Raw genomic sequence first — 26,113 nt, forward strand, 5'->3', positions numbered from 1 at the left:
CGCTGGCCCGTCTGCCGCGCCGGCTACCCGTGGCGGCGCGCAGAAATGCCGGGCCGCGTCGACCTTCTTCGACAGCTGGCCGAAGAAATCTAAGGGTTCCACGGCAGCGACCAAGCGGGACGAGGCGGCCGTGAAGTCGGCCCGCTTCCGCAAGGCGGTGAAACACCCGCAGGCGATCTCGGCGTAAGTCGTCGAACGTCTTGTATATTTTTTTATCCTCTTCGATTGAGGCTCTTCTAAACCTTTCTTTGCTCGCCGGGCAGGGCACCGCTTTCCCTCGAGCGAGGTCCTGGCGGCTCCGTAGTCGGGCCGACTGGAGGGTCCTCAGGCTCCCGTCACGTGGATCCCCGCGCCGACCTCATGGAGGCCACGGAGCGGAACGCACGGGAGGCGCGGGAGGAGCGGGAGGCGGCGGAGCGAAGGACCGCCCAGGCGGCGAAGGAGCAGGCCGACATGGCGGCCAAGGCCTGGGCGGAGGCGGCAGCCGCGGAGACTGAGGCAGAGGCCTCGCACAACCAGCCTCCGCTGCTCGTCGTTCCCCTCCGCGCCGTGGCCCCCGACATCCCCGTGCCCCCGTCGGAGGAGGTTGACCAAGTCCCGCTGGTGATGGAGAGGAGGGAGGACCACGTGGTCTTCATGGAGGAGGCGCCGCAGACGGCGCCGACTGGAACGGGCCAAAGCGGCCAACCAGCCGCGGCGCCAGAGCAGCCGGCCGGGGGCGAGCCGGAGGCAGGGGCCGGCCTCGAGGTGCAGCCGGCATTTCGCCGGCGCGCAGGGGGAGCTACCTCCGCGCCGGAGTCGCACCGAGCTGCGGGCGCCAGCCAGATGGCGGAGGCCCTGGAGGCAGCCAGCGCCAGTACATCCGAGTGGACGCCCAGCGGGGGGACGGCCGAGCTGAACACGGCGGCCCAGGAGGTCTGGAACCGGCTTCAAGCCCAGGCCACTTCGCTGCAGCGATATACCCAAGAGTTCCTCACGACGCGGGCCGTCATCCGGGTGAGCCTTCTGGCCTTGGTTGTTTTGCTTTTTTTGATTTCTTCCGTGGGGGCGCGTCAGCGCACCCACTGGGTGTAGTCCCCGAGTTCCGAGTCGGCTGCTGAGAAGGCGGCTTGGAACTTACTAGGTCCTGACAGCTATCTTATTCTTGCATCCTGTCTGATCTTCTAGGAATACCATAACCTCCGCGCTGCTGCCTTCAACTCCCAGGCTCAGGAGCTGGGCCGGAAAACCGAGGACTTGACCAGCAGCCGGAGTGCGTGCTTTGTTTCGTTCATCTCCTGTGGGGGCGCGTCAGCGCACCCATTGGGTGTAGTCCCCGAGATTCGGGCCGACTGCTGAGCAGTCGGGTCGGATCTTTCCCGACGACTTCTTCCTTATTGATTTTTCCTTTGTCTTCAGGCTTACAGGAGCCAATGCCGACTTGAGGGGGTAGCTCAGCGGGGCCCAGGCCGCCCTTCGCGCCAAAGAAGCCGAGTACAACGCCTTGGTTCTGGAGCGTGACCGCCTGGCCAAGAAGTTGGCCGACCAGGAGGAGAGCCACAAGGCGGCCCTGAAGAAGGCGCAGGACAGCGAGGACGCCCTCAAAGCTGAGTTCGAGACCGAAGCGGCGGGCTGGGCTGAGGCAAAACAAGCGCTGAGCGAGGGCTTCGGCCGGATTGAGGATCTGATCGACGGTAAGCCGCCTTTCTTACTCCTTGCTTGCCCTTGCCCCCTGATTTGTGTTCTGACTTGTGCTGCTTTTTGTTCTTTGTGCAGACTACTTCCCCGGCTACTCCGTCTTCGCCACCCAGACCATCGAGGCCCATCGCGAGGCGCGCCGGCAGACGGGGGCTCAAATCGCGCCGGACGCGAGCCGGATGCTTGAGGAGCAACTCTTGGCGGTCCAAGCCCGGCTGCAGCCGGCTCACCGCATGCCCCGCCGCCTCCAGCGCGCCGGGGCGCAGGTGTTGGCCGCCCTCTGGCCAGGCGAAATGATTCCCCGCACCCCGAGTCGGACTGCCGACTGGCTGGAGGTTGCGGTTGGCCGCTTCAAGGCCTGGAAGGCATCGGCGGCCCGGCTTGGAGCTGGGCGGGCGCTGGAGTTCGTCCGAGCCTGGTATCTCGGGCTGAACCTGGACCAGCTGCGCACCTGGCGGCTGGAGGCCGACGAGGAGATGGAGGAGGTGCGGCCGGCTATCGCTCAGCGTGCCTCGACGATCGCCGAGTGCACTGACATCAGCGTCTTTGCTCCTAAAATAAATGACGACGGTGTTGCCCGGCCGGAGGAATGGTTTGGGCTGGACCCGGCAGCGGGTGAGGACTCGGCGGAGGAGATCGCTTCCAGCGATGAAGGTGAAGACGACGAAGGAGAGGAAGGTGAAGACGTCGAGCCGGCCGGTGAAGCGGCCAGCCAGCCCCAGCCTGACCGTGCCTCCAGCAACGAGGCGCGTGCTAGCGTGCCCTCTGCGGGAGGTGGTGATCATGCCCACGTTCGCCAGCCGGCCACTCCTCCAGCCAGCGCTGCCATCTCTACCAACCTGCCCGACTCGCCAGTCGCTCCCTTGGCTTAATCTGCCGTCCTTGCTTTTCCTGCTTGTTACTCTTTGAACAATTTTTGTTAAACTTGCGCAGTTCCACCCACTAGGGGTGTATTCAAACTATGTTGAATGCTGACCTTTCGAAGGCCTTTTGTGTAAATATGATCGTGTGTGTGTTTGGCTTCCATTCGCGTATGCTTTTTATCTTTAGGTTGTTTCCTTTGCCGCCTTCCCCTAGCTGCTGCTTTCCCAACCGGCAGCTGCTCTGCAGCCTGCGGCTAAGGAAGAACTTGGCTATATTCATTTTTTATATTTTTTTGGGGAAGGTAAGTACTCGAGCTTTCATAGATTGAAGCGAGGTGAATGGAAGCCGGCCGACCGGCTACTCTGGTAGTCGGTCGATGGTGGGAGAAAAACCGGCTTTTGTTATATTAGTCCGTTAGTCCCTAGCCATTTTTTATGTGGGCGTCCTTTCCTGCCTTTAACTCTTGCCAGCCGGACAGCTGGTTCTTCGAACTGCGGCTTTTGGCAAGAGAAGGCTTGGGTGCCGGCACACTACTTGTCTGACCGCGGGTAGGACTTCTAATATAACTCAAGGCGGCCAGTCCCCGGGCCGACTAGTCGAACCCGGTGCCGGACGAAAAAAGTGAAAGTAATGACATGATCATAAGCATGATACTCTTCATTTATAGATAAAAGATGGCAGTCCCCGAGCTCTCCTTGGGGGGCCTATTGTCTCGTACTTAGTACAAAAGTTAGCGTGATACATACTGCATTTCAACTGTAAAATCTTCGGAGGAGGTTGGCGTTCCATGGTCGTTCCGACTCCTTGCCAGAGTCGTCTCTCTTTCGTCCCTTCGGCTTCTGTGCATCGATCAGGTAGTAGGAGTCATTTCCCAGCGCTCTGCTGATGACAAAGGGGCCTTCCCAAGGGGCCGAGAGCTTGTGCTGGCCGGCTATTCGCTGGATCAGCCGGAGCACGAGGTCGCCTTCTTGGAAAGATCTTGGTCTGACCTTCCGGCTGTGGTAGCGGCGCAAGCCCTGCTGGTAGATGGCGGACCGGCTGAGGGCTAACAGCCGGCCTTCTTCTAGCAGGTCGACGCCGTCTTCTCGTCCTTCCTTGGCCTCCGCCTCCGTGTACAAGGTTACCCGAGGCGAGTCGAACTCGATGTCGGTTGGGATGACCGCCTCGGCACCATACATGAGGAAGAAAGGAGTGAAGCCGGTTGACTTGTTTGGGGTAGTGCGCAGACTCCAGAGGACGGCCGGCAGCTCATCGAGCCAACAGCCGGCCGAACGTTCCAGTGGTACGACCAGTCGGGGCTTGATGCCGGAAAGGATGAGGCCGTTGGCTCGCTCGACTTGGTTGTTTGACTGCGGGTGGGCAACGGACGCTAAGTCCAACCAGATGCCCTGCGTCGCGCAGAAACGTGCCAATGCTCCCTTGGCGAAATTCGTGTCGTTGTCGGTGATGATGCTGTGTGGCATGCCGTACCGAGTTATTATATCTGCGATGAATGTCACGGCAGTCGGCCCATTCAGCTTCTTGATCGGCATTGCCTCAATACATTTGGTGAATTTGTCCACGGCGACAAGCAGATGTGTCATGCCGCCGCGCGCCGTCTTGAATGGGCCCACCATGTCCAGTCCCCAAACGGCGAAGGGCCAAGTGAGGGGAATGGTCTTGAGTGCCGAAGCCGGCATGTGTTGCTTGGAGCTGAAGACTTGGCACCCTTTGCAATGTTTAACTAACTCCTTGGCATCATCCAAAGCAGTCGGCCAAAAGAACCCATGGCGAAAAGCTTTGGCGACGAGTGATCTTGAGGCCGCATGGTGGCCGCATTCTCCTTGGTGGATGTCTCTGAGGGTTGCAATGCCCTTCTATTGCTCGACGCATCGCTGGAAGACTCCAGTGACACTGCGCCTGACGAGCTCTCTATTGACGATTGTGTATGCTCCAGCTCGGCGTTGGACTTGTCTTGCCTCTGTTTCGTCAGCCGGCAGATCTTGGTTTATTAGGAAGTTGAGGATGGACTGAGCCCATGATGGAGCTGCGACTTCTTCTATTGCCAACACGGCTACTGCGACCAGGGCGAGTGGGCTGGGTGGTGAAATGCTAGAGTCGGCCGCCGCCTGTTGTGTTGGTGCAGTCCCCGGGCCGACTACCGCAGTCCCCGAGCCGGGTGTGGCAATCCCCGGGTCGGGCGTAACTACGGAAGTCCCCGAGCCGCCTACTGACGTCCCCGGGCCGACTATCGAAGTCCCTGGATCACCTGCTTGGTTCTTCGAGCCGGACCCGGCCGCGTCGGGGTCAGGCAGCACGAAGATGGAATGGGACTCTGGAGACGGCTTGATAGACGGCTTGAGGAGGTGTTGCAAAGAGACACCGTTTGGTATTGCCTGCCGAGTGGAGCCTATTCGAGCCAGGGTATCAGCTGGCTCGTTGTCGGCTCGCGGTACATGGAGGAACTCGCATCCTTCAAAGTACCCGTTGATCTGCTGAACGAGGAAGTGGTAGCTTGCCATATTTGCGTCCTTGGCATCCCAGTCGCCGGATGATTGTTGGACTACCAAGTCCGAGTCGCTGTAACATAGGATCCGGCGTATGCCGAGCTCTTTGGCAACCCGGAGCCCGTGTATGAGCGCCTCGTACTCGGCCACGTTGTTGGAGGCGGCAAAGTGAATTTGCACCGTGTATCTGAGCTTGTCGCCTTTGGGAGAGGTGAGGATGACGCCGGCTCCCAAGCCGGTGCGCATCTTGGACCCGTCGAAGTGCATGCGCCAATGAGTGGAGTCGGGAGCTGGCGGTAGGTACTGGGTCTCGGCCCAGTCGACGAGGAAGTCGGCCAATGCTTGGGACTTGATGGCTGTGCGAGGCTGGTAGAAGATCGTGTAGGAGGCCAGCTCGATGGCCCGTTTCCCCACCCGGCCGGATGCATCCCGGCTGCCTATGATCTCGGCAAGCGGGGCGGTGCATACGACCGTGATGGGGTGCTCTTGGAAGTAGGGCTTCAGCTTCTTGGCGGCGAAGTACACGCCATAGCACATCTTCTGGTAGTGCGGGTAGTTCTGCTTCGAGGTAGACAGCACCTCGCTCAAATAGTACACCGGCCTCTGGACCGGTTGGGCTCGGTCCTCTTCTGGGCGCTGGACTACAATGACGGTGCTGACCACCCGGCTGGTTGCGGCAATGTGGAGGAGCATGGGCTCTTTCTCAGTCGGCGCCGCCAGGACAGGCAGCGTGGCCAGCATCTTCTTCAGCTCGTGAAAAGCTTGGTCAGCTTGGTCGTTCCACTCGAAGTGAGTGGTCTTCTTCATGAGGTGGTAGAGGGGGAGAGCTTTCTCTCCGAGCCGGCTGATGAAGCGGTTCAGGGAGGCCAAGCACCCGATGAACTTCTAGACGTCTCGAAGTTTGGTGGGAATCGCCATTCTCTCAATGGCCTTGATCTTTACTGGGTTGCATTCGATGCCGCGTTCGGAGACCAGGAAGCCTAGGAGCTGGCCGGCTGGCACTCCGAACACGCATTTCTCGGGGTTGAGCTTGATATGGAACCGGTGCAGGTTCTCAAATGTTTCCTTAAGGTCCTCCAGCAAGGTGTCGCGCTTCTCCGTCTTCACCACAATGTCTTCTACATAGACGTGGGCATTTCTTCCGAGCTGCTTGAGGAGGCACTTCTGCATGCAACGCTGAAAAGTGGCACCGGCATTTCTTAAGCCGAATGTCATAGTCAGGTAGCAGAAAGCTCCGAATGGCGTGATGAAGGCGGTCTTCAGGTGGTCAGCCGGATCTAGCTTTATCTGGTGATATCCTGAGTAAGCATCCAAGAAACTCAATAGCTCGCATCCGGCCGTGGAGTCTATCACTTGATAAATCCTTGGCAGGGCAAATGGATCTTTGGGGCAGTCCTTGTTGAGGCTCGTGTAGTCTATGCACATGCGCCACTTGTTCTTCTTCTTTAGCACGAGGACCGGGTTGGCGAGCCACTCTGGAAAGAAAACCTCCATAATGAAGCCGGCTGCCAGAAGCCGGGCTATCTCCTCTCCCACAATCCTTCTTTTCTCCTCCGACAGTCGGCGGAGGGGTTGTTTGACTGGTTTTGCGCCTTCTCGGACGTGTAGCTTGTGCTCGGCGAATTCCTTCGGAACACCCGGCATGTCCTTAGGGGACCATGCAAAGATATCCCGATTCTCATGGAGGAAGTCGGCGAGCTCGCCTTCCTATTTGCTGTTTAGGTTTGCCCCAATGACGGCAAACCTTTCTCGGTGCTCGGGGTCAAGAGGTATCTTCTTCGTCTCCTTGGCCGGCTGGAAAGATCCTTGGGCATCACACTCCTTGGGATCGGGGGACAGGGCCGGCTGTTTGCTGGCCATGGCCACGACTCGGTCCAACATCTTCTTTTGTTCGGCAATCACAAGGGACTTGGCCAACCGGCTGCTGGCTGCAGCGCACTCGGAAGATTTCTTGTAATCGCCGGCTACGGTGAGGATGCCCTTGGCGCTCGGCATCTTCATTTTGAGGTAAGCATAGTGGGGAACAGCCATGAACCTGGCCAAGGCAGGACGGCCAAGCAATGCATGGTAGGGGCTCTCCAGGTCCACCACTTCAAACCAGATCGCTTCTCGGCGGAAATGATCCTTGTCCCCAAAGAGAACATCAATCTTGATCTTGCCAATGGGGGCGCAGGACAGGCCAGGTACAATGCCATGGAACACAGTCCGAGTAGGCATGAGTTGCTTCGTCTTGACGTTCAGCTTCCCCAGGGTGTCATGGTACAGGATGTTGATGCTGCTCCCGCCGTCTATCAGCACGCGGGAGAAACGGGCGGCACGTCTGTCCGTTGCAAGGGTGGCATCCAAAACCAACGCATAAGAGCCGGGAGATGGCATCACCTCTGGGTGGTCGGCCCGGCTCCAGCTGATAGGCTTTTCTGACTAGTGCATGTGCTCGGCGGGGTTGGTAGCGACCACGTTGACTTCTTGGTGCTCTCAGCGTCTGCTACGCCGGCCTTCAGGCTAGCTTGTAAAGACGACGTAGGCGGCATGCTCGTCGGGGAACTCATCGTGCATAGCTCCGACTGCTGGCCGAGCGGTCGGCAGCTGCGGAGCCGGAGGCGGCGGACCAGCAGGCGGAGGCGGCGCGAGCCCTTCGCCTTTGGAGATTCGGGTGAGCCAGTGGCACTTCCGGGTTGTGTGGTTGGACGGCTTCGCGCCGTTGTGGAACTTGCACAGGGCGTCGAGAGTTTGCTCGTAGGAGAAAGCCGGCCTGCCGCCCTTCTGCTTCTTGGGTGCGGGCCGCCCTTCGGGCTGCTTGTCCTCGATTGTGGCCACCTGCCGGCTGGTGGAGAGCGGCGCGGGGCCCTTGCGCTTGTGGTCGTTCTGGTATGGGCGTCGGCCGGAGTCCCCAGCCGACGTCTTGGGCGCCGGGTTGATTACCTTCCCGGACGCGTCTACCCGGAGTTCAGTCTTCATTGAGGAGTCGACGGTGGCGTACTTGTCCGCTATGACCAGAAGCTCGTCGAGGGTAGTCGGCTCGTCGCAGAGGAGCTTGTGCTTGAGGAGGGTGCCTTCTCGGCATCCGGCGGTGAAGTATTCTATGGCTTGCACCTCATGCACCCCTTCGCAAGAATTGCGGAGCTCGGCCCAACGCGTGAGGTAGTCGCGAGTGGACTCGGCAGGGCCTTGTATGCATAAGGAGAGCTGCCTGGGCTTGGGGGCCCGCTTGTAGGTGCTGGTGAAGTTGTGGACGAAGGCTTCTGTGAAGTCTAGCCAGCTGTTGATGCTGTAGGGCCTGAGGCTATTGAGCCAGGTCTGCGCCGTGCCTTGCAGCATGAGGGGCACGTACTTCACGGCAACGCGCCTGTTGCCGTTTGCTATGCGAACCGCTGTGGAGTAGTCGATCAACCAATCTTCCGGCTTCACGAAGCCGTTGTACTTGGGCGTGTCTCTTGGGAGCGAGAACCCTTTGGGGAAAGGCTCGTCGCGGATACAGGGGCCGAAGCAAGGCAGGCCGACATCGTCTTCTTCTTCTAGCGCCAGGGATCGCGCTAGGCGGTCGATCCGATGGTGGGCGTCGTTCTCGCCGACTCCCTCGCGGCGACCTAGTCGGCCGCTAAGAGTCGGATGCGCGATAGGCGGTGGGGTGGGATATCTCTCCCCACGAGGCGGAGGCCGGTTGCCCCGCCGCTCCACGGCCCAGGGACAGCCTTCTGCGTCTCGCTCGATGGAGATCCGGGTTCGGCTTCGGCTGGCAGCTGGCTCTTTCTCGTGTCGCGCGCGGGTTTCACCCGCAGTCGGCGTCCGGCTCGTCGCGCCGTGCTCTCGGCGCGGGGAAGGGCTTTCCGCGCGGGCGTCGGCTTCGTGCCGCTGTGCGGCTGCATCGATTAGTTGCTGGATGCGTCTGGTCATGTGGGGGAGTTCTTCGGCCCCCAGACCGTCTAGCTCGTCTAAGGCCGCCTGGGTGGCGCGCAGGTTCTCGAGTGGAGTGGCGTAGACTGGGCGGTCGACTCCTAGCGTGTCGGCGAGGGCAGCGCCACGCTGTCTGACAATGCCGGCTCGGCTTGGCCCGCCTGGGGGCGGCGTGCCAAAGGCGGCGCGGTCGGCTTCACGCTGATGGGCCTCGGTGAGGCGTCTCATGGAGGCCAACTTCCGGCCCTCCGCGAGGAGGGTGAGGCGGCGAGCCTCCAGTGCTTCGGCGTCGGCATCGGCCGGGAGGGGGATGGACAAGCCATGGACCGCTGCATGCGGGGCGTCGAGGGCGTTCTCGCCAGAAGCGCCGCCGTGGCCGATGACCATCACCTCGGTGGCGGCGCCGTCGCAGCCATCGGCCCGGGGAAGAGGGTCGTTGTAGATCGCGACGTTGGTGGGGAAAGCGTCGAGCGAGGCCGTGTCGGAGTCGACAGGCATCGGATCGGTGGAGCCAACAGACTCCAAGTCCACAGCAAGCTCGCCGGAGACGTGGAGCTGGCCGAGGAAGTTGACGAGGTGGTCGGTGCCCGCGTCAGAGGCGAGCTCGTCGGAGATGAGGGTCTCGTCAAGGAGAGCGGCGAGGTCGCTCGCTGCGCAGATGTTGGCGACGCCTTGCAGCGCGTCGTGGCAAGCGCCATCGGGCGTGCCGGGCTGGCTACGCTCGCTGGGGAGGAAGAGGGTTCCCGTCCAGAACAGGTCTCCAGACGATGGTGCACCTGGCCCCACGGTGGGCGCCAAATGTCGGGTGGTAGGTGCGACATATGCCAACGGGTGGCTTATCATTGTGGGAGCTAGTAAGACGTCGCCTGTGCCTGGAAGCGGGATGAGGCGAAGACATGCACGCCGGCGAATCTTACCTAGCTTCGGGGCTCTCCGTGGAGATAACACCCCTGCTGCTACTCTGCGGGGTCTCCGCATGATCACTAGACGAACGAGTGGCTACAAGATGCTCCTTGAGCTGTTTGGCGGGAGGAGGAAGAAGGGCACGGCTCGCTCTCTTCTCCTCTCTATGTGGTGTCTAAAACTAGCTCTGATCAACCCTTTGCATGGGTGCCCCGGGGGGTTTATATAGGCCCACCCCCCGGGGGTACAATGGTAATCCAGCTGGGCGTGGGCCCTAGCTGTCTGTGTCTATGCTCGCCGGCTTCTGCGCCGGCTGCCGACTCCTTGGTCGACAGGCAGGCCCCACTATCCAGGGCCTTGTCGGTGGCTGGTTACTGTTGCCTCAACCTGGTGACGAGGGCTTCGCCGAGGTGGGCGTGGCTACAGTGCTGCCGCTCGGCGGGCGATCGCTGTAGACTCATCGCGTCTTGTCTCCTTAATGGGGCGTCTCCTTCGAGGGAGGAGGCAGGCCGGCTGCGGGGAGCCGACCCTGTCTTGGGCCGACTGGGGGAGGCATGGCCGCCTTCGGGTGTCTCTCTTCCTGAAGGGGCCCATCGCCCGTGGGCCGCGCTGACAGCCCATCGTGGTTGGCATCAGGGTCAACATGGCAACAGTGCCGCGCCGGACGGGTCATGGCCACCCCGTATGACGCACTGTGCCAGGCGTGCTCCGGGATTCGGGGGTGGCAGGCTTTACTGTAGCCACGCCCCACCACATCGCCGTTATGTGGATACAGACTTCGAGGGTACGATCTTGACCGCTTTGTTTGAGCCGGCCTCTTAGAGTCGGCCTTTTCGTGGCCGGTTTCTTGGAGCCGGCCCTCCCGCGGCTTTCTTCATGAGGGCTAAAGCCGGGCCGCCTTCCGATAGTCGGCCTGGGAGACAGCCGGCAAGGGGAAGGCGGCCCCACGTCTTGGATTCTTGAGGGCCGAATCGGCTCGTAATTTTTTCAGAAGGGCCAGCGGGAGCCGGCTAGGCTACCTGTGGTCATTTACTCCGACACAGAAACTAGCTAGGGTCGCAATCGAGAAGAGAGAGAGAGAGAAGGGTGACTGAACTCCTCCTAGCAGTTCATCCCCACAGCCAAGAACAGACTCTCGCGAGGCTGTTCTTCCTTGTATTGCTCATCATCATCAGCCCAAGAGGCAATCCACCATACCACACACTAGAGTAGGGTGTTACACCACAACGGTAGCCCGAACAAGTATAAACCTTGTGTATCTTGTGATGTTCTTCCCATAGTTTAGATCTCAGCGAGGCGGAGGGGTGCAGGTAGGTAGAAGGCGAAATCTCCGCGCGCACCCCAGTGTTCGAACCTCAAGGGTCTGCCGGAACCCGAAATCCGATATTTGGCGCGCCAGGTAGGGGTGCGCCGGAATTCGTCATCCACCACCCTGTTCTCCTCCGACCATCGCGTCCATGTTTGACGCTCATCGGGCCCGTGGGCGTCCTCACCGTTCCCCGTCACCTACCGTCAACGCCGCCACCGGCCCGGCGGGGGACGAGCATCAAGCGTCGTCTCAGCATCCGTCTGTGCGGCAAGACGGCCGCACCGCTTCTCCCTCGCTCTCCCCAACTGGTTCTTCGTCCTGCGCGGTCCGCGCACCCATGGAGGCTCGAGCTGCGCTCATCGCGGCAAACGAGCTCCCGCGCTACCGTCCGTCGACGACGTCTACGAAGAATGGCTCGACCGCGTCGCCGAGCTCGTCCGCGCCGCAGGGGGCTCTCCTGCGCCGTCCGTTCCGCTACACCGCACCCCGCCCCGCGCGGGCGACGAAGCTCCGGCGGCGCCCCGGCCGCCTCCTCCTCAAGAAGGTGCCATGGCTCTAAGGCGCGTGGCCCTTGGGCGAAACCCGCTCCGTCAGGTGCCAGCGCAGCAAGAGCAGAGCTGCCAAGAAGTCCCTCGCTCGGAAGAAGCTGCCCGGGCGCTCCCTGCTCCAGCACGTCGCGACCATGCTCCTGCTCCCGCGCGTCAAGACCCCGCGCTGCTCCCAGCTGCAGCGCGTGGGGGCATGCAAGACCAAACTCTTTGTCACCCAAGGCCTCCCGTGGCCACAGCAGGCTGCCGTGCATTCACCGCCGAGCTACGCAGCGTCGCGTGGCCCGGCAAGTTCAAGCCAGACCTGCCTCCTTGTTACGACGGCACGGCCGACCCTGCGGAGTTCCTCCAGCTCTATGAGCTGGGCATCGAAGCTGCCAACGGAGACGAGAAGGTCATGGCGAACTGGTTTCCCATGGCGCTCAAGGACGGGGCCCGCACCTGGCTCCTGAACCTGGCCCCAGGCACGATCTCCTCATGGGACGAGATGCGCACCCACTTCATCGCCAACTTCCAAGGTACTCGTGACCGGCCACCCACCGTGAGCGACATACGCCGCATCAAGCAACAACCCAGAGAGACCCTGCAGAAGTACATCCAGCGCTTCAACAATGCACGCCTCAAGATTACCAAGGTGACCGAGGAGGCCATCATCTCAGCCTTCTCCGACGGCGTGCGCGATGTCAAGATGAAGGAGGAGCTGGCGATGCATGAAGACCTGTGCACTTCCTTGGAGTTGTTCAACTTGGCAACCAAGTGCGCCAGGGCTGAGGAAGGGCGTTTCTCCCTCCTCGAGCTGCCTGCCGCAGACCCAGAAGAGAAGAAGCCCAAGGCCAAGGATGTGAAGCGCAAGGGGGCTGCCGTGCTTGCGGCAGAACCAGACACCAAGCGGAGCAGAGATCAGCCCGAACCTCCCAAGGGCAGTCGGTACTATGTGTACCACGACCTCCACACCCACAACACCAACGAATGTCAAGAGCTCCGAGCCGTGCGAGAAGGAAGGATCGGCCGTCGCCCCGACCGCGGTGACCGGGGCTATGGCCAAGGAGGAGGAAGGAACGCAGGACGCTGGCAAGACCGCGGCCCGCGCCAAGGGTGGCGCGATCAACCTCGCGAGGATCGCTGGCAAGACCCGCCTCGCGAGGGAGACTGGAGGGATCAGCCTCGCGAGGATCGCCCGCAAGGCAACGCAGGCCTCCCTCCGCTGCCGCCGCAGCCAAGGAGAAACGAGGACCGCCATCAGGACGAGGGGGCTGGGGGCTTCTAGGAGCCACGCGCAGTCGCCTACTTCCTGGGCGGGGCTCAAGCCCCAGCCTCTCAACGCATCTTCAAGCAGTTCGCCGGCGAAGTGAATGCAGTCCTCCCCAAGCTGGAAGCCACGCGCCCTCTCAGGTGGTCGGCGTGCGCCATCACGTTCAGCTCAGCAGATCAGCTCAAGTGTGCAGCTACAGCCGGAGTCCTCCCGATGCTTTGTTCCCCAATCATCAGCAACGTGGTGGTCACCAGGACCCTCATCGATGGCGGGGCAGGGCTCAACGTCCTGTCCGTGGAAACATTCAACAATCTCCAAGTGCCCTACAACCAGCTTCAGCCGACCAAGCCTTTCTCCGGAGTCACCGACGGCTCCGAGGTCCCGATTGGGCAGGTCCGCCTCCCAGTCACCTTCGGGACACGCGACAACTACCGCACCGAGCTCATCGACTTCGACGTCGCTCACATTCTCCTGTCGTACAATGCCATCCTTGGGTACCCAGCGCTGGCCAAGTTCATGGCCGTAACTCACCACGGCTACAACGTCCTCAAGATACCAGGAAGTGGCGGAGTCATCACGGTGCCCTGTGAAGAGAAGGACGCGGTGTGTTCCCTGGAACGAGCCTTTCAGGCCGCGTCACTGAAAGACCCGGATCGCGGAAGCAGGAGGCTTCCCGAGACCGCCCCCAAGAAGAAGAAGACATCGTCTGGCCCGGCCCCTCAGGTGGCAGGCCCCTCAGGGCCCGTGCCTGCCCAGGGGGAACCTCCTTCCATCGCATAGGAAAGCGCGCCTGTCGCCCTCCTCAGGCAGGGCTCGGGGGCTCTTCCCTAGAGGGCCACCGACCTGGCTAAGGTCACGAGGGAGGCGCTTGGGCACCACATGGAGGCGTGTTTCGAAGCACGTTTCCCTCAGGAAGGAGTAAAGCAAGGAGAGCCAGACCCTCAGGAGTTCGTCAGCAAGGCCATTCAGGAGCTACAGGAGTCAAGAGTCATGAGAGGCGACCGCCGCCTACCAGCTGTGGCTCCCCACCCAGGCGAGGATAGTGGGCTGCGCGTCTGCATCGACATACCAGGGCTCAATCGAGTCGCCTCTCTGGAGCGCCTCTGGCCCTCGCGAGCGGGGCGCTGCGAAGGTCCACCCCACAGCTACGTCCGCATGCCTTACGGCTTGCCGAACGCGGCTGCCACGTACCAGCGCCTCGCGAGGGGCATCATGGAGGCTCAAGAGGCCTGGCGTTCCACAGCCCTAGCGGAGATGGAGATGTTCCGCAAGGAACCACCAGCGCCTCCGGAGCCTCCCGAGGCCCCTGGGCCTGGGGGCTCGTGAGGATCGGCTTCCGCAACCCACCGAGTCTGCTACACCAACACTCCTTTGTCCTCAACATCATCAGGTGACATCTTTCAAGTTTCACTTCCAGCTGGGAGCGCCCCCCCAGGGCTGCATTATTCACAGGCCGCGTGGGTCCGTCCCTGCGGCATGTATCCCTTTTATTTCATGTTGTTAGCTTACCTTGTAGGGGGCGGCCCCCGGGCTGCATCATCCCCAAGTCGCTCGGGCCAGACCCAGTGATGTCCGCCTTCCCAGTATCTACTTGAATGAATCCCCTCCTTCGCGGCTAATGAGTTTGACCTAGTTGCCCGCTCAACTGACGCCAACTGACGGAGCTGCTCCCAAACGGCACGACGCTTGCGCATGGGTCCGTCCCTGCAACGCCGACAAACCTGAATGGCTGAGCTCTGGCCGCGGCAGCCCCCCATGGCGCCACCTCGTCAAGCCTTCAGTGCCTCATCACCCCTTGGAAGCAACCAACGGCTGACTGTCAATTGTCATGGCAACCCCTCGTTCTTTCTATGATAGGTCTACAGGATCTCCTAAAGGAGCTGCGTCAGGCGAGGCCCTTGCGGTGTCTCCTTCACTCTCATCTGCGCGAACCGCTTGCACGTTAAAGGGGGTGCCTGAGCATCGCGACTCAGGGCTCCTACTAGCTCTCCAACCCTCACCCTCTGGCCTTGTCCACGGCATCGCGACCTGGCATACCAGCGACGGCTGAGACTCGCTCGAGGGCCGGGACCCGAGGATGTAGAGCAGAAAGGGGAGCAAAGGCGAGAGGGGAGGGACACACGAGGACCTCGCCGAGCAACCTCACGCCTGCCGATGCACGAACCCGGCGACACACCAGAGAACGGCCCCTGATTCTCGAGATAAGTCACCACCCGGAAGCACCAGCTACCGTGGCACCATCCCCGCACCTAATGCAATCCCGTGTTAGCGACGCGGCTCCCCTTTCTCACCGAATAATGGCTGCTTGAGCGCCAAAGGGGACCTCCTGAGCATCGCAACTCAGGGGCTCTTACCGGACCCCGGGTCGCTCACCTCCTGGCCTTGACCACGGCATCGCGACCTGGCATACCAGCGACGGCTGAAGCCGCCTTGGGACTGGGACCTGTCGGCGCAGAGCACCAAGCCCTCGTGAGGTTCGAAAGGGAGAACTAAGCTAAAATGGAATGAGCAACTCGCACAATTCTACGACAAGGGTTATATTAACAAAACAGGATCACAGGCACCTTACAAGCTCCTACGGGACGTGTCTTTTATTCCTCGCAGGGAACAGATCCTAAAGGGATGTTAACTACATGCGCCCCTGCAAAAGACGCCATCATCAACAGTGGGCCGTCAAGCATCGGCGCCAACCCCATCCAGATCAGAGTCGGCGACGGCCTGATGAGCCCGCCCTGCTCCAGGAGCGGCGCCGTCTCGGGGGCTCGTAGATGTCGTCGCTCGTCTCCGGAGTCGCGAAGAGCTCGCCGGAGTCGCTGGAACTTCCGCCGCCTCCGCCGCCTGAGGAGCCGCCAAGGGAGCGGTCGGTGGGCCCAGTCCTCGCCGTAGCAGGGTCCCGACCACCTCTCCCGGGGTAGCACTCCAGCCGGCGCCCGTTCGCATCGAAGACCTTGAAGAACATCACCGAAGCACCGTCGTACTCCAAGTGGATCGCGAAGGCGCCTCTTGTCCTACAAACCCAGGCGATCTCGCTCCAGCCTCGAGTCATGAAGACCTCGCCCGGAGCAACGACCGCGACCTCTGCCTCGGTCGCGAGAGTGCTGCAGCCGGCGTGCTGCAGCCAAAGCTCCAGGAGTTCTCCCTGCGGGATGATGGAGGCGAAGAACGGAGGAAGGCGAATCCAAGACTAAGGAGGCATGGTGGCGCGGAGCACGAACTCTCGGGAGGAGCCCTCGGTGTGGACCCCACGGGGGACGACCCACACCTTCGTGACCCGTCGGCGCCGATGGCGGCGCCGCCCATGGCGATCAGCATCAACTCCTTCAGGGCCCTCGATGTGGGCGTACAAGGGAAGCGGGAACCCCAGCGGTGCCCGCTCGCACCAGGGCCTCGACACCACCTGATGGGCCCCCTCCTTCGGGCCGCGGAGGGCGAGCCGTTTCTTCGGCGGGAGCGGGTCTGGTTCCTCTCGGGGAGCCTTTCCCTTCTCTGCCGACAAGAACCGGCGGATCGGAGCCATCGCAGCAAGACGGAGCAAGGACCGGGAAGAAGGAGAAGCAAGAAGGGATGGACTGGAAGGGCGCGCGCCGTTCCGTACTTATGGCCGGCGAAGGCCAACCGCTGACCTCCACGATCGCAGGTAATCATGACCCGCTTTGCATGCAGGGACTTGTCCGATCCGTGCAGTTGCCGAGGCGCCATGGGGAAGTGGAGACGCCCATGTCCAATCAACTGCCACGCGGCGCCCAAGGCCGCAGGCTGTTAGGGCCCGCGGCGCTTCGCCCTTATCCTTTCGCCTCCCTGCACGGCCAAATCCGGGCGCGCCTTGGGCCCGGGGGCTACTGTCGGTGTTCTGGGAACGGGGGTCCCCAGACTTGCCTGCCTGCGGCCTGCGGCGTGGCTCAAAGGGGGCCCAACACGGCCCGGCTTCATCGACGCAGACCCAAGACCCTCGCGAGGGGCCAAGCCTCGTGGGGCGGACGACACGGAGCTTCCTCAGGCACGGCCACATCAGGCTGGCTCGCGAGGAGGCGGAGAGATCAAGGCGGGGTACCTCACGAGGTGCCCGTGACGCAAGCCATGATGACCAAGGGCGCCAGGCGGGCGCCAGCCCGCGCAGTGTCCTCCTTTCCTCTTTGGTGCAAAGGGAGCAAGCGCAGGCGAGAGCATCAAGCAAAGGCACCCGTTTCGGTGCAACGAGACCAAGACCAGTCCAGCGGCAGGAAGGAAGTCATTGTGGAGCCCAAGCCAGCATCACCACCAGAGCCTTTGGCAGGCGAGGACCAACTTTAGTCAGGATAAGTGTACCCGATGTTCCCCTTCAAAATGGCCAATTGTTGGCGCCCTTCCCGCTCAATATTTGGGAAGAGGCCCAGGGCCTTTGCCTATAAATAGGACTAGCCACCCCCAGGGTAGGGAGGATCTAGAATCGGCCAACCCAGAAACTAGCTAGGGTCGCAATCGAGAAGAGAGAGAGAGAAGGGTGACTGAACTCCTCCTAGCAGTTCATCCCCACAGCCAAGAACAGACCCTTGCGAGGCTGTTCTTTCTTGTATTGCTCATCATCATCAGCTCAAGAGGCAATCCACCATACCACCCACTGGAGTAGGGTGTTACACCACAAGGTGGCCCGAACCAGTATAAACCCTGTGTCTCTTGTGCTGTTCTTCCCATAGCTTAGATCTCAGCGAGGCGGAGGGGTGCAGGTAGGTAGAAGGCGAAATCTCCGCGCGCACCCCAGTGTTCGAACCTCAAGGGTCTGCCGGAACCCGAAATCCGACAAACTCTTTTTCTCCTGATCAATGAATTTGGTAGATCTACTACCAACATTCACTGTTCAATCCGGTTTCGTTTCATCACTGTCGTGGCCCGGTCCATGAGCCGTCTCAGCCATCATGGTCTGCTTAGGCCTTGTACAATGGAAAATGCTATGTACAGGTGCTTAAAGAGAGAGAGAGTCTACTTGCTTCCTAGAAAAAAAATGGTACCTACAATGGGCAGTGCCTCGTACAAGTGCTTAGGCTGGATCAGTACATGTGATTAAGAAGAGGGAATATGTTTTTCATACCATCAAAAGACTGGAGCATCGGTGCCAAGCGGAAGCAAACTTTGGCTTCCGTTGCCTCTCTGAAGCACCTGGTCAAGCGCCCATGAGCAAAAAGCCCAGTTTTTTTTTCCTGAAGCACCTGTGGAGGCACCTCCATTGTACAGGGCCTTACGCCGCAAGCCGCCGCTCCAGCCTGTGCAGGCTCCACAACCCGCCACGCCAAATGCATCACCGTCGCTCGCCTGCGTTCGGCCTCGCACCCTCATGTTTTTGAGTCGCCGTCACTGGCCTCTTGGTAGTTGGTACCGCTGAGTCGAGACATTGTCAAACGGCATCCAGATAAGTGGAGCTGATGGGAAGAAGCCGTGGGTTATGCAGCGACTTGTTTTCCACTTCCGAGTCGCCGTCACCTCAGTTAAACCGCCGCCGCGATGGATTTAACTCGCGGCCGCCCCCGTCCAACCGCCTGACTTGCTTCCTGCTGCCGACTTACCTCGCGCCGACACTAAACCGTCCGCGTTGACTACGACCTCCCCTCCATATTTACTTCCGTTGTTGTGGACCGCAACTCCGCGTGGAAACCGCCATCGCCGCCTTGCCAAGTCGCCGGCGCCCTTCCCGCAAACCGGCAGGGGAGCGTGTGGATTCAATCAACCAACCGCGCCGCTGGTTCACAACCACAACCCGGAGAGGATGGGGTCATGAGCATGGATTTGAAGTCAAACCGCCTCAGTTCATCTCAGCCACGAGCCGCCCGAATCCATTGCCGGGTCAAGAGCTGCATATCGAGTCACCGGTCTTTGCCGGGTCACCTCATTGCTGCTTTACAAATCGCCGGGAACTCATCCCGCTTTAAACCGCCGCCCGGGCCGGGTCACCTCCGGCGGACCAATCCCAACCCACAAGTCGCTCCCGCGGCCCTGAGCTGCGCCTGGCCTCGCCTTGAATCGCCTGCCTGAATCGCCACTGCTGCATCTCCTTGCCGGCGTCGGTCAAACCGCCACGGTCCTAGGCCACCGCAAGAGGCCTTGTCTCTGCCGGGTTGCGCCATAGCCTCCGCCTGTAAGCTGCTGGCACTCACTGGAGTCCCTCAACCACGGGCTCGCCGGGGCGTAGTGGAGCCACTAAACCACATCACCACCGAGCCACGCCCGGCCTCGTCTCAACCGCTCTCCTGCTGCGTGACTCCGCCTCTGAACCGGCAGTTCTTGAACCACCCGTTACCTGCGCCGGCCATCTAAGTCAGCAGGCCTGCTCGACGCTGTTGTCATGACCTGCTTTGAGTAGCTCCCGCAGAGCCGCCCTGCGACTTCCAAATCGCCGGGATCCAAAATCGCCGGTTCACCACAAGTTCCGCCATCGCCGCCTACAGGGGCCGTCAACGAGGCTGTTTATTCAAATACCACTCCCTGAGCCGCCGGTGCCGCATCAATCCTGTTTGCTCCGCTCCCTCGAGCTGTCCTGCCGTTTCGTCACCATGGTCGCCTCACCGGTCTCACCTCCGTTTGGCCTAGTTACAAGCCATCTGGGTTCATCAAGTTTTTCATTCAGGGCACATTGACACCTGAGAGCCGCTTGCATGGCAAGTTGTACTACAATCATGGCGTCAGACCCTGAGTGCTACTTGCATGCCTATTACCTAATTGGACGGTTGGTTGTTGTTCATATACTACTACCAGCTCCCGGAAGCAAGTTGATATATTTTCTTAAGAGTCACGGGTTAAAGCCATGTGCAGCTTTGCATGTGCTGCTCACTTCCGTGGGTGCGGTTTGAAAAGTCACCATCGACGAGTCACTTTACCTTAATGAGCCGGCCAACTGTTTTACGACCCGCTGGTTTGCCATTACCAGGCTTTCTGAGCCGTTTAAATAGCCAGCTCTGTCTCTGTCGTGCCTCCGCCTTTGTCTGCTGCTAAGGAGAGAAGGAAAGAACAGGGGACCGGTTATTCCATGAAAAGTTGGACTATAGTCAAGGGAGCCAGCTGATCAAAAGAGCTACATCACATATTTGATATACTTTGGATCCCCAGTATCCATGGCAAAAAAAACGAGTACCTCCGGTTACTCGCTTCAAATATCGAGGAGCTATGCTGCTGCCCTTAGTACATGGCATCAATCCACCAATTAGTATGTGAAGACAAAAGAACACGGTACTATCCGCCGGTTGCGCAGCCAACCAAAATCATTATGTGCTATTTACTTTGTTTATTTCCTTAGCATATGATAATTCGCCCGAGAACAAATTACTTTGGCATGTATATTTTACATATGCAGGATAAGTGTTCACTATGACAATGATGCCACGCCGCGGGAGGAGGGTGCGCTAGCTTCTCTGTATCGGTGTCTGCGCGTGTCATGCTGCCCAACGAACAGGCACATAAGCCGCTATCCCTGCGGTATGGACTACGTCGATATGTCGCGGCCTCTAGGCCACGGAGGACTCGCCCGTCTACCTGCGCGACCGGTCCATGCATTCACGTCAACTTACAACGCGGAGGGCAACTTGTTCATTCATACTGGTTTACAACGCCATGGCCGGATCATCTGCGTGCGGCCACGGCCGACTCAGCCATGATTGATTTCAACTTCACCATGGTGATCATCAACCCCACAGTGGATATTTACTGGCCTGACATATCAGATGAAATCCATTTAGTATATTTTTTATATTACATATTGCTTTTTTAAAGAGCAATTACTTCGGCTTGCAAAGTTATCTCATGCAGGACCATAAAGCCGCCGTATCGGTGCAAATTTAAAAGCCGTCAGAAAATTTCCGGCTTCAAAAGAAGGATTCCGGTTTAAAATCCAGCGTAAGGGACAACTAGCTCCAACAAATCTTTGAAGCTCTCAGTATCCGGTTTAAGAATTTCCGGTTCAAGAAAGAGTATTATCTCTCGCAAAATTTGAGTTCTCGGGAAAAATTAAAGGGACCAAAGAGAGTCTGCTGCACAGCACAGCCCAAACATAGGTACCCCTTGAGCACAGCTCACAGTATCATTTGGGGGCTTGGTCGTATTCGAACTAGCTACACCTCTTGATCCAGCTATCAAGCCAATGTTATCATAAGAGCATAGCTCTGGTTATTTTCGTAATCCGGCTATCAAGCCAATATTATCATAAGGGGACAAAGAGAGTCTGCTGCATAGCACAGCTCAAACATGGGTATCCCTTGAGCACAGCTCACAATATCACTTGGGGGCTATGTTCGAACCATAGTCACACCTCCTAATAGGCTTAAGGCCACCAGGGAAATCACTTGGGGGCTCTGGTCGTATCCGAACCATAGCTTATACCCTCTTGATCAGCATAAGGGCACCAGGGAAATCACTTGGGGGCTTGGTCATATCCGAACCATAGCTACACCTCTTGATAGGCATAAGGCCACAAGGGAAATCACTTGGGAGCTATGGGTTCGAAACATAGTTACACCTCTTGATAGGCATAAGGGCATTAGGAAATCACTTGGGGGCTTGGTCGTATTCAAACCATAGCTACACCTCTTGATCGGCGCAATGCCACAATTATGACTACATGGGGGCTCTAGGTCGTATCCGAACCATAGCTTAAACCCTCTTGATCATACATATACATCATCATATATTACATCATATATCATCATTACATCATCATAGCATATATCATATGTGCATGGATATACCGGTTTATATGGCAGGAATCGGTTTTTAAACTAGGTTATATTATTCAAAATCTTTAATAGCCAACACGACTGGATTTTAATTATGGTTATCAATAACCAGTATTATGATTAAGGTTTTCAAAGTCGGTTTAGCGCAATGGCTATCATATTATCAATGGATATGATTTATTCTACAATGGAAGGAATAGTCCCGAGTCGCTGCGGGCTTACGACCCGGCACTTGGGGGCTACATTATTCAAGTTGGGATTACATCAAATATACAAGTCTCATGTCGCTGCAAGCATGCACCGTGACACTTGGGGGCTAATGCAAAGTCATTGTTTGCTCACCTTATTGAAGACCCGACTCATCACATCGTTATGAGCCGGCCCTTGGGGGCTACCAATTGCTCCTATCAACAATTCAAGGTACAAAACTTTTAATCCATTATATTGAAGGGTCCACTGCTCAGTTGGTAAAGCACAAGGCTCTTAACCTTGTGGACGTGGATTCAAGCCCCATGATGGGGGTTACATCATATGATGTTGTTTTCATTGAAGAATATATCAAGTCCCAACTCAATATTATCTTATTGAGCCGGACCTTGGGGGCTACACATTGCTGCTCAAGTTTACATGATCAAATTTACAAAGTCCCTGCTCATTATTGCATAATAACCCGGCCCTTGGGGGCTACACTGGTTGAAGTTTTTATGAGCATAAGGCAATTTCAAGTCCCAGGTTGCTGCAAGCATGACAACCCGGCCCTTGCGGGCTACATATGTGGAATACTCAGTTCTGATTGGTGATTGAGATGAACAACCTGGATTTCTTCAAGCTTGTGACATTCATATTGAAGCAAGTCTGAAGCTGCTGCTATGCTACCTTCTTAAGACTTGGGGGCTACAAGTGATAGGCATATAAGAGGTATATTTTCAAAACAGATGTTAAACAAACAATTCTGATCCGGTGCCATCAATATTCTTAAACCGGCAATTATGGCAATGGTAAACCGGTAAAGTTCTACATTCTTAAACCGGGTGAAGATCAAATGAGTATTTCAAAGGCCAATATTTTTGTTAAGCATTGGGAGCTGAAGTCAAAGGAGTTATTCTTCACAATATTTCTCTGTGACAAACCAATGTCAGCAAATTGATTATGAAGTTGGTCTATTGACTCGGATTTTATAGAAGAAGGAAGTGACAAGGACTTAAGGATAATCAAGATCAGTTTAACATGGATAAATCCAAATTAAACTGGGGGCTAATGTCGGGGATATACCCCGCGGTATGATCCGGCAGAGTTATAACCCGGCTGGGACTTAGTAAACCGGCAGGTGTTAAGGCAGGTGGTAAACCGGTTGGTGTTAAGTCAGACGGTAAACCGGCAGGTTGTTAAACCGACTGACAGTTAAGACAGACAGGTAAAACAGACAGTTAACTCAGACGGTAAACCGGCAGGTTGTTAAACTAGCTGAAAGTTAAGACAGGAGTTAAGTTAGATGATAACTCAGCAGACATTCTTAAACCAGCATACCATCTTAAACCGGCACCAGTTAACTCCCGGCAGACTATCTTAAACCGGCACCAGTTAACTCCTGACAGACTATCTTAAACCGGCACCAGTTAACTCCCGGCAGGTAGTGGTAACTGGGTTCCCAGGAGTTATTGTCGGCGTTCTGGGAACGGGGGTCCCCAGACTTGCCTGCCTGCGGCCTGCGGCGTGGCTCAAAGGGGGGCCCAGCACGGCCCATCTTCACCAACACAGACCCAAGACCCTCGCGAGGGGCCATGCCTCGCGGGGCGGACGACGCGGAGCTTCCTCGGGCACGGCCTCACCAGGCTGGCTCGCGAGGAGGCGGAGAGATCAAGGCGGGGTACCTCATGAGGTGCCCGTGACACAAGCCATGACGACCAAGGGCGCCAGGCGGGCGCCAGCCCGCGCAGTGTCCTCCTTTCCTCTTTGGTTCAAAGGGAGCGAGCGCAGCCGCGGAGTACCGAGGCATCAGGCAAAGGTTGCCATTTCGGTGCAACAAGACCAAGACTAGGAGGACTGCAAGACGGAGGTCATCGTGGAGCCCAAGACGGCGTCACCACCAGAGCTTTGTGCAGGCGAAGACTACTTTTGTCAGGATAGCTGGTACTAGCTGTCCCCCTTCAAATTAGCCCTCCATTGTTGGCTCCCTTCCCGCTCGATATTTGGGAAGAGGACCAGGGCCTCTATAAAAAGGACCAGCCCCCCACAGGAGAGGTAGAATGAGGATTAGGGAATGAGAATCAGATAGAGAGAGAGAAGGGTGACTGAACTCCTCCCAGCAGTTCATCGCCCCAGCCAAGAACAGACCCTCGCGAGGCTGTTCTTCCTTGTATTGTTCATCATCATCAGCCCAAGAGGCAATCCACCACGCCACGCCAAGGGTATTACACCACAACAGTGGCCCGAACCAGTATAAACCCTGTGTCTCTTGTGTTGTTCTTTCCATAGCTTAGATCTTAGCGAGGCGGAGGGGTGCAGGTAGGTAGGAAGCGAAATCTCCGCGCGCACCGCAGTGTTCGAACCTCAAGGGTCTGCCGGAACCCGAAATCCGACATTTGGCGCGCCAGGTAGGGGTGCGCCGGAATTCATCTTCCACCACCCCGTTCTCCTCCGGCCATCGCGCACATGTCTGACGCTCGTCGGGCCCGCGCCGAGCGCCGGGCCGCTCTCGCTTCCCGCGTCGCCCAGACGGCTCCTGTCGGTGGGCGTCCTCGCCGTTCCCCGTCACCTGCCATCAACACCGCCACCGGCCCGGCGGGGGACGAGCAGCAAGCATCGTCTCAGCATCCGTCCGTGTGGCAAGACGGCCGCACCGCAACTCCCTCGCTCACCCCAGCTGGTTCTTCGTCCCGCGCGCTCCGCGCACCCATGGAGGCTCGAGCTGTGCTCATCGCGGCAAACAAGCTCCTGTGCTACCATCCCGTCGACGACGTCTACGAAGAATGGCTCGACCGCGTCACCGAGCTCGTCCGCGCCGCAGGGGGATCTCCTGCGCTGTCCGTTCCGCTGCACCGCACCCCGCCCCGCGCGGGCGACGAAGCTCCGGCGGCACCCCGGCCGCCTCCTCCTCAAGAAGGCGCCATGGCTCCAAGGCGCGTGGCCCCTGGGCGGAACCCGCTCCGTCGGGTGCCAGCACAGCAAGAGCAGAGCTGCCAGGAAGTCCCTCGCCCGCAAGAAGCTGCCCGGGCGCTCCCTACTCCAGCACGTCGCGACCACCCTCCTGCCCCCGCACGTCAAGACCCAGCTGCAGCGCGTGGGGACATGCAAGACCAAGCTCTCCGTCACCCAAGGCCTCTCGTGGCCACAGCAGGCTGCCGTGCCTTCACCACCGAGCTACGCAGCGTCGCGTGGCCCGGCAAGTTCAAGCCAGACCTGCCTCCTCGTTACGACGGCATGGCTGACCCTGCGGAGTTCCTCCAGCTCTACGAGCTGGGCATCAAAGTTGCCAACGGAGACAAGAAGGTCATGGCGAACTGGTTTCCCATGGCACTCAAGGACGGGGCCCACACCTGGCTCCTAAACCTGGCTCCAGGCACGATCTCCTCCTGGGACGAGATGCGCACCCGCTTCATCGCCAACTTCCAAGGTACTCGTGACCGGCCACCCGCCGTGAGCGACAAGCGCCGATCAAGCAACAACCCGGGGAGACCCTGCAGAAGTACATCCAGCGCTTCAACAACGCACGCCTCAAGATTCCCAAGGTGACTGAGGAGGCCATCATCTCAGCCTTGTCCGACGGCGTGTGCGATGTCAAGATGAAGGAGGAGCTGGCGATGCATGAAGACCTGTGCACTTCCTTGGAGCTGTTCAACTTGGCAACCAAGTGCGGCAGGGCTGAGGAAGGGCGTCTCTCCCTCCTCGAGCTGCCTGCCGCAGACCCAAAAGAGAAGAAGCCCAAGGCCAAGGATGTGAAGCGCAAGGGGGCTGCCATGCTCGCGGTAGAACCAGACACCAAGCAGGGCAAAGATCAGCCCGAACCTTCCAAGGGCAGCCGGTACTGTGTGTACCACGACCTCCACACCCACAACACGAACGAATGTCAAGAGCTCCAAGCCGTGCGGGAAGGAAGGATCGGCCGTCGACCCGATTGCGGTGACCGGGGCTATGGTCGAGGAGGAGGAAGGAACGCAGGACGCTGGGAAGACCGTGGCCCGCGCCAAGGGTGGCGCGATCAAACTCGCGAGGATCGCTGGCAAGACCCGCCTCGCGAGGGAGACTGGAGGGATCAGCCTCACGAGGATCGCCCGCAAGGCAACGCAGGCCTCCCTCTGCTGCCGCCGCAGCCAAGGAGAAATGAGGACCGTCACCAAGACGAGGGGGCTGGGGGCTTCCAGGAGCCGCGCGCGATCGCCTGCATGCTGGGCGGGGCTCAGGCCCCAGCCTCTCAACGCATCTTCAAGCAGTTCACTCGCGAAGTGAATGCAGTCCTCCCCAGGCTTGAAGCCACGCGCCCTCTCAGG

This window comes from Triticum urartu, chromosome 4 (assembly GCF_003073215.2).
Source record: "Triticum urartu cultivar G1812 chromosome 4, Tu2.1, whole genome shotgun sequence".
Classification (NCBI taxonomy): Eukaryota; Viridiplantae; Streptophyta; class Magnoliopsida; order Poales; family Poaceae; genus Triticum; species Triticum urartu.